This window comes from Xenopus laevis, chromosome 6S (genome assembly GCF_017654675.1).
Source record: "Xenopus laevis strain J_2021 chromosome 6S, Xenopus_laevis_v10.1, whole genome shotgun sequence".
Classification (NCBI taxonomy): Eukaryota; Metazoa; Chordata; class Amphibia; order Anura; family Pipidae; genus Xenopus; species Xenopus laevis.
This window is the reverse complement of record NC_054382.1, coordinates 47,117,423-47,127,037: the sequence shown is the minus strand read 5'-3', so window position 1 is coordinate 47,127,037 and position 9,615 is coordinate 47,117,423.

Genomic DNA, 9,615 nt, shown 5'->3' with positions numbered 1-9,615 from the left:
TTCTATGGTACCGAGGGCCGGAATTTTTCTAATCTACATGGTGGAGGGCCAATAACGGAAGCCAGTGTTAGCCACTCCCTGTTTTTAAACCACACCCACTTTAAACCACACCCATGTTACCGCAAGACCATGTCCACATTAATAGCACACCAAAAAACCAAATGGTTGGTGCTCACTGCAGGGATCAGGGCCGGAACTAGGGGTAGGCAGAGTAGGCGCTGTCATCATTAAGGGGCGCACGTTTTTCAAGTGTTTATTTAATAATTTGTTTCAGTAATCATGGTCACCCAGTTGGGTGGAATCCATCTCCTTCCCCTTCTCCCTCTTGCCGGCAAGTAATAGCTCCTTCTGTGCGGTGCAGCGCGACGTGCATACACGCTTCAAAGACGTCACCGATGTGTTGGATGACAGAGAAATGCAGAGAGCTGGTGGCCTGCTTGGTGTGGCTCTCGCTGTTCTCAGCCTTGCACAGTTGCACTGAACTGAAGACATTCTTTCTATTACTGTAAAGTGTGAAGCTTCCTGCTGGCACAGCCAGGTACAGATTTGGGGCCCATATGTTTGCTGTTGCTGCTAGGCTGGGCGCTGGCACATGTACATAAATACTTGGGGGTAATATGGTGTGATCAGTTTTATTTTTGGCTGCTGCTGACACAGGTAAAGATTGGGGGCAATATCATGGCTGCAGGAGGGCTGTATGATGGATGGCTGCTGAGCTTGCTTGCACAGGTACAGGGGGCAGTAATATAAATGAAAAAGTGTTGTACATTTTCTTGCTTTCTTTATTTAAAAACCATCATGGTAAGGAGGGAAATGGTAATGCAGGACAAGGGGGCACTGAGTGAAGCTCTTGCCTAGGGTGCCGGACTACCTTGTGCCTGCCCTGGCAAGGATGTCACTCATATGTGAAAAAAGTTAAGTCATATTAAGACATATCCATAAATCCATATGTCTCCTCCTCTCCTGTGTATAATACAGTACCCCAGCATATGATTAAACACCTTAAAGGCCACTAACAATAATTTTCAAATGCTAACAAACCCCCAGAATAAATACCAAAGTATGACACACACAGGGAGCATAGGGAAGACAGAACAGAGCAGGAGACAGGAATCAGGACCAGTCTAATATGTACTACATACAGTGACACAGTGCTGGTGCCCCATTAGCATTTTGTATAAAGTGTGAACAGATGAACAATGTGGGCAGTTTCAGTCTGGGTCTCAGGTGTGAACAATACAGGGGATTAGTCTGAATTTGAGGTTTAGACAATGCAGGGGCCAGTTAATCTCTGTAGTGATACCTTTTAAAGTTTACATATGGTAAAAAGACACAGCAGGCAGACTTTGATGTGGAGGGCCATATAAAGGGGGGTCCGGCCCGCGGGCCGCCAGTTGGACAGCCCTGATGTAGAGGGTAACATTCTAAGATAATATGCAGTTGGTCTTCATGTTTTATTTATTGTGTTTTTCTTTTTAATTATTTTCTTTATTCTCAGTTTGGAATCTGGTTGCTAGGGTCCAATTAGCATAGCAACCGTCATTGATTTAAATGAGAAACTGGAAGACAAATATGTTAATGAAAAGTGATAATAACAATAAAGCTGAAACCTCACAGAACAATTTTTTTCTTTTTGACCGGGGTCAATGTCTCCCATTTGAAAGCTGAAAAGAAGAAAAGAGGAAGAAGAAGGCAACAAATAAGAAATAAAGACCAACTGAAAAGTTTCTGAGCATTGACCATTCTATAACATCCTAAAATTTAACATAAAGTTTAACTACCCCAGTAATACACAATTTATACACCTGTGATTTATAAGCACCAAAATAACTAGATTTGCATTTGAAATGTATTAAAATATAATAAAGATATTCATTAATTCTGTCAATTATAAACTGAAGGTTTCATTATCTTATATTTTCAGTATAGCATAGAATTAACATTACATTTAGTTTTTTTCTTTTATATAAAAAATCACATTTGTTTAGCAATACATACAGTATATGTATTTCATTTTACTAACAAAGTCTGAGGAATCTGTGGACTCTCTGTTCAGTCAGGAGAATGGGTGAGCTCCACATGGTGGTATTTTAATAAACTAGACTGAAGCCCACACAGTTGGTATGATTTTTTGGTTTTCTTTTCTGGAAAAAGCTTTGAATAAACTGTAAGCTTGCCTCTCACAGGAACAAAACACATTTATATATGTTTAGTATCAACACCTACTTACCCATCAGCAGCTACTGGTAATAATATTTTAGCACCATCTTTGCTCCTCCAGGAGTTGCTGAAAGTTTTATTTCTTTCTCACCCATGACCCATTCTGTTCAGTTGTACTGTATTACTAAGTGGCTATAGCATTGTGAATGCGCATGGCTGCAAACTGTTGAAGAATCAATCATGTTTTTTTATCCACAATGCAGTATTTTTCCCCTGAATTTTGGGGGAGTTGCACTTGGTGCAATTGCATCCAATGGATCAAAATGCATGCAATAATGTATACATGTTTTATTGTATCAGACTGAATTGCGCTGGATACCGTCACTTCCACAATTATGTCTTCATTCTTTAGGAGCAATTTAGCTGTGTGATATCAGTGGGGACCCTGGAACTAGGTGGTGGTAGCTCATCTGCGTCAATAGGTGCACATGTGCGCTATCAAACAGACCACATTGGCGACTGGTGGGGAAGCCCGTCGGAGGGCCACACACACGGGCCAATAAGCTGCCAACTCGGTCTGTCGCTTAAACCCAAAATTGTTCTCGGTATATATACGCATGGCCAGGTCCGCCATCAGAAAAATTTTTTTGGTGGTCAGACCCCCCTCCCCCGTACAAGTTAAAAAAAAAACAAAAAACATTTGCGCCAGGGCCCCTACAGCTTCAAAAAGACAAAAAAAAAATTACTTTAGGGATGCTATCATGGAAAAACATGGTTTTTCCAAAACACATCAGTTAATCATGCTGCTCCAGCAGAATTCTGCACTGAAATCCATTTCTCAAAAGAGCAAACAGATTTTTTTATATTCAATTTTGAATGGGGCTAGACATTTTGTCAATTTCCCAGCTGCCCCTGGTCATGTGACTTGTGCCTGCACTTTAGGAGAGAAATGCTTTCTGGCAGGCTGCTGTTTTTCCTTCTCAATGTAACTGAATGTGTCTCAGTGGGACATGGGGTTTTTACTATTGAGTATTGTTCTTAGATCTACCAGGCAGCTGTTATCTTGTGTTAGGGAACTGTTATCTGGTTACCTTCCCATTTTTCTTTTGTTTGGCTGCTAGGGGGGAAAAGGGAGGGGGGTGATATCACTCCAACTTGCAGTACAGCAGTAAAGAGTGATTGAAGTTTATCAGAGCACAAGTCACATGACTTGGGGCAGCTGGGAAATTGACAATATGTGTAGCCCCATGTCAGATTTCAAAATTGAATATAAAAAAATCTGTTTGCTCTTTTGAAAAATGGATTTCAGTGCAGAAGTCTGCTGGAGCACCACTATTAACTGATGCGTTTTGAAAAAAACATGTTTTCCGATGACAGGATCCCTTTAAATTTCGTCTGGAGCCCTTCATTCTCTTCAGCAAGCAATCTTCTTTTCCCTTTGCATCTTCTTCATTCTTTTTCATTGCAGCTTCTTCGTTCTTTTCTTTCGCTGCTTCCTCATTCTTTTCTATCACGGCTTTCTCGTTCTTTTCCGTTGAGGCTTTTTCATTCTTTTCCATTCAGCTTTTCTTCTTCCTTTTTTCCCATTGCGGCTTCTTTGTTTCTTTTCCATCACGGCCTCTTCAATCTTCTCCCAATCGGACTTCTACTTTCTTTTCCGTTACGGCTTCTTCTGCAGCACGGCCGGGCTCCCCTTAGAACCTGAAATCAACCGGGACAACAGTCACCCCTGTTGCCCTCCTGATAGCGGCCCTGCACATGCCTGTTTATATCTATTTAATAAATCTTAAATCAAGTTTGCACATGACACCGCAGAACTAGGTCTTAAACAAAGTGAAAAATATTATCATGTAAGGGACAACAATAAAGTCTTAAAATACAGAAAATAGATAATAGATTTTACTATAGATGAGACAGATACAGAGAAAGCAAAAAAAGCATGCCCCTTAGTGCTCATTTTAAAGCATCTCCTTTCTGCAACATGGGGGTTGCACTTTTATTTATAACTTATGAAGGTTAACTAATTAAGCATTGAGGCATGCTGGAGCAATGAAGCACTCAACAAAATTGGATACTGATAAAGAGGAAGTATACCCCTATTTCAGTACTGGTTTCATCAATAGGGCTTGTGTTAAATATACACTATATTTACTATTATTTAGTTAAGATATATGTATGGTTCTTGTTATTTTGTGCACAAAACAGGGCAAATTCTGAAGTTGTTCATGCAACTGCAATCAAAACAAATCACCCATCCACTGAGAAACCTTCTGTACAATGAGCTGCTTCTTATCAAGAAGCTGTAGTAGTTTAGTGGATTTTTCCATTTGGTCCTTGTGTAGGAAGTAGACATTGACCGGTGGCAGGCCAAGATAAACAGGCACAGCCCCACCCCCTGCACATGCCTGCAAGGTGACGACTGGGGGGGCTGGGTGATGATGCAGTAGGAGGACTAAGCACGGCAAGGCACAGGATCGCACACAGTACCTGAGGGCACATTTTTTTGCAGAGAGCCCAGAACATTAAGCACTTGCATTTAGATACATTTGAAATCATTTAAGATAAAAATGTAAGCAAAGATACAATTGTAAGTAATAAGCAAGTCTCTTGAGAGAATTGAAACTAGCACCTTAAAAGCAGAGACACACACTGCTATTTCGGGAGACTAGTCGAACAGTGACAAATCATTTCTTCTTCAGGCGACTAATCTCCCTGAACTGCCTTCCTGCCGGCTACACTGTAATTTGCCAGTGGGATGGCACTCGGATTGCTTCAGCTTTCCGAAGTCACTCGAAGTTTCCTCATGAGGCAACTTCGGAAAATGAATAAGATAGTATACAGAGGTTATTGCATTGCATCAACAATATGTCAAGATGCATTTTACAGAAGTTAAACACATTATGAGTCTGGGTTGCCCATATGGAAATCCAACACTTCCTACACATGTATAGTGTACCTATCATATGTGATTTTGTAGGGAGAGTAGTTAGGGCCCCATGGCCAAATTAGTGGAGAAGTTCAGACCAAGGAGGAAGCTCTAAGTACAAAGTCAAATATGTGACAGCCAAGGGGTTAAACAAGGATCGTGGTCAAGATTCAGGGGTAGGCAGCAATGGATTGTGGTCAGGTTCAAGGCAGAAGGTCAAAAGTCCAGTAATCAGCAAATACAGAATTTTAGAACACCCAGGAAAGACAAGAAGTACAACCTATTTTTGGGCATTGAACTCGAGTCTTGTCATTCCTTTTATTTTGAATTTTCACTCCGTTTTCGGAGTGATAATGTCACTTGCAAGGTTAAGCTCCATGACACTGGTGCGTGGCCCCGGGGCGCATGCAATCTTGCAGCTCCGCAACAGAGTGCTCCTGACAGGAGTGTGGGATACAATCTGTACTTATCTTCACTGGCTATGTGGATACTATATTATACATAAAATAGTCTATATAGAATCTGTATAGCAAATGGCTAAATGACATACAACAGAAGGACAACAAAAATACTTTACAAGGCTGAGGGCATACGGAGCATTGGCTCTGCTGCTCTCAGTCTGCACTATTTTTGCAGGCAAGTGAAAGGGATCTGCTCCCTTCCCCAGCTCTGTTTATCTGCATTGAAAAGTACAGCTTCCACTTGATTACAGGAATACGAAGTGGAGGTTGGGTCACAAAACTCGAACCTCCACCTCCACTAAACCGGAAGTTGAACTTTTCAGTGCAGATACATGAGCTGGGAAGGGCATTAAATCATTAAGCCACCATAAATCTTTGCTACTGATCTACTATAAAGAGTGGCTTTACCCACTTGATTTATTTACCTCTGGGCAATAATATTTTTCATCAAGACAAAAACAAGAGGTCCTCTCTACTCCACTCGCTATCAATATTTTAAGGACATTAACTCATTTTGTGCATTAAACTACTATAAACAAGAGCAGAGAGATTGTTTGACCATACTGTATATTGCAATATATTTAAGCTGGCCAACTATGTCAAAGTCATCCCTGGTGTGGCCAGTCCTACACTCACTTTCATCCGATTCATTAAAGGGGTAGTTTACCTTTAAGTTGACTTTTAGTTTGTTATAGAATAGCCAATTTTAAAGTAGAACTAAAATTTAACTAAAGAACTACCTGTAGGCTGGAAACGTTCTGCAACCATAGCCCTTTAGCAGTAAAGATCTGTGTCTCCAAAGATGCCCCTGGAGCTGATTCACTGCACATGCTCTGTGCTGCCGTCAGTTACTGAGCTTAGGGACTGACTCATATTATACAGTACACAGAATATAAATGTCACAATATAAGGCTAATTAGTAATTAATGCAGAAACTATACCGATTTTCCCCAGCATCTCCAAGAATTATGCCCGGTGTTTGGAAAAGAGGTCGGCACCTCTCCAATATGCACATATAGAAGAAATTACCAAACACACGTGGCGAGTGTAGCGGGCCGAACCCCTGTGTGTTTAATTCACGTCAATGATGTAACGTTTCGGGGGGGCGGACCCCTTCGTCAGACATTGTTGTCGTCTGACGAAGGGTTCAGCCCCCCGAAACCTTACATCATTGACGTGAAATAAACACGCAGGGGTTTGGTGCGTTTGGTAATTTCTTCTATATGTGCATAATTAGTAATTAATACATATAATTACTACATGGCAGCACATAAACCAGTGAAACTAGCATCAGACTTTTGACTTATTACAGGCTTGATAATTTGCAACAACCCCTAAGCTTAGCTTCTCAACAGCTACTTAGAGCCCACTGAGCATGTGAGTGTTGCAGACACATTCCAAGATGGTGACCCCCTGTGACAATTTAAAAGTACTGGATCATTGCTGCTATTGAGAAGCTGAAACTTTAGGCTGGTGCAATAAGTTCAGTATATAAAACATGGCATTTTTAGCCATATTCATTTTTAGGGTTTAGTTCTCCTTTAAGAAACTGTTGAATTGGTCTTCACTATTTATTTATCGTTTTTTTAATTATTTGACTTCTTCTTCTGACTCTTTTCAACTTTCCAATGGGGGTCACTAATCCCATCTAAAAATAAAATGCTCTGTAAGGCTATAAATGTGTCATTATTCTAGGAAAAGTCTACTACCTGAAAATGTCTACCCTCCCACACTTATTATATTTATTCCGCACATTTCCTGTAAACCCCCAATGAATATCTTATCCAAGCTACAGTCAGAATGCCAGAAGTTTGTCTGGGGAGGTAAGCATGCCAGGTTAAAAGCGAGAGTAGATCACCGTAGCAGACTTAGAGGGGGCTTGGGAATCCCAAACTTCCGGGCCTACTTTAAAGCATCCCAATTATTCCAGTTGGTAGAAAGGTATATTCTAGATAGCTATCCACTTTGGACCGAACTAGAACAATTTTCTGTAGGAAACACCATCCTTAGCAATTTACTATGGACGGGTGCTTCTACACATGCCACTTACTCCCCCACTGTGAACCACTACCTACAGGTCTGGAAGAATATCCGGGACAAATATCTTCTTATCTCCCCTCATTGCCCAGTACTATCCCTGTGAAATAACCCAGAGTTCCCCCCAGGCTGTGACAAAGGAGCTCTTTTGTGGTGGCGACAGAACAACTTCCATACCTTACATCGACTCACTCAAGAGAAAAGATTTATTACTAACCAAACCTTAATTGACAGGTACCACACAACCACCTCTGAAACCTTTAGATATGCCCAGATAACCAATATTTTTGCCAATAATGGGAAATAAATCACATGATCTACCCACTCCCATGGTTTTCGAGCGCTTATGCTTACATTCCCTTCCATACAAAGGAGCTGTTTCTAGAATATCGAAATGGTACTCATCAGCACCTTCAACATGTTTCAGCGGTTGTGGTCAGCTAGGTTCCCACTTACATATGTGGTGGTCCTGTCCTGAAGCAGATCGATTCTGGACTAGTGTCTTCACAATGATTACGAGTGTCACATGGCTAATATTAAAAATATTAATCTCCTTCAGAAGCATTACTCCATGGGAGAGTGGCAGGAGGTAACAAATATGTTAGGAAGTTAATAGGATACATTTTTTCAGCAGCCAAACAGACCATAGCTAAGGCTTGGAAAACATATTCACTTGACCTCCAGCAAGTCAAAACCAGGCTTGAGATTTATCTGGTGATGGAAAAACATACCATTGTAGCCAAGGGAGAACTATAATGGGTCCATGGATACCAAATTCATAAGATTCGGGATCCATGGACCCATCATAGTGTGGTAACAGTAGAATAACACAGGAATGCAATACTAGGTACTGAAAGAGATGAATTGACCGACCTGATTTTGTACTAGCCCATATATATGTATAAGTATAACTTGATGAAGACTGCAAATACCCCCACGGATACAAATATTATTATGGTATTTTTTTATGTTGGTTTATATTATTTCTCTTTGTTTTCTTTTTCTTCTCCTTTTCTTTCTTTCTTACAATTTGCTATATTGACAACGTTACGCTACATTTTTTTACCAACTAATACAGTTGAAAAATAAGACACAATTGCTGTAAATCTTTTACTTCTTTTCCTGTATTAAAAAAAGTGTCATTATTGCTACTTTTTATTACTCATCTTTCTATTCAGTCCCTCTCCTATTCATATTTCCCCATGTCAGAATTCTAAATTGAATATATAAAGATCTGTTTGCTCTTTTGAAAAATGGATTTCAGTGCAGAATTCTACTGGAGCAGCACTATTAACGGATGCGTTTTGAAAAAAACATGTTTTCCCATGGCAGTATCCCTTTAACTCAATGGTGAACAACCCCTTTAATAATTCTACTGCTTCATTATACATTTTACATAGGGACTACGATTCACCTTCAACTTGCTTGCTTTCAAGGTCAAAGCTCCCAAATGGTTGCCCTTTTATTGGCCACCACTTAGATCACCTGACTGTAGCTGGGAATGATGGGAGCTACAACGTGGCCACTGCTCTTGTAAAAACTATAGCAAAAAAACTGCAAAGTTGTGCTTGACACTACATTTTAAACCATTGGGCGGGGGTGCAATGAGGCTGCGACCACAAAATTCAAAGATAAGCAGTCCTCTGCACTCAACCCATTATCAATATATTAAGGTACTAAAAAATGCCCTCCTCTTTAAAAAAAAACAGGCATTGATTGTCTATATATTGCAATATTTTCATTTTACATCAAGCTGGCAATCTATGCCTTTAACACAGTAACAATCAGGGTTGGACTGGGCCGGCAGGACACCACGAAAGAACCCGGTGGGCCCTGGCTGCCAAAAGGACCAGTCCAACACTGGTAGCAGTATACTGTTTCACTTGAAACCTGTGCTGCTATACCCTGTTCACTATAAATGGCATTAATAAATTCTTTATTTTTGTGTAAAATATTATGAGCCTCAGTATTATTAAAACATCTACACAACAGCGATGCCAATATAGTTGTATTATAAAATGGATGTGTTGT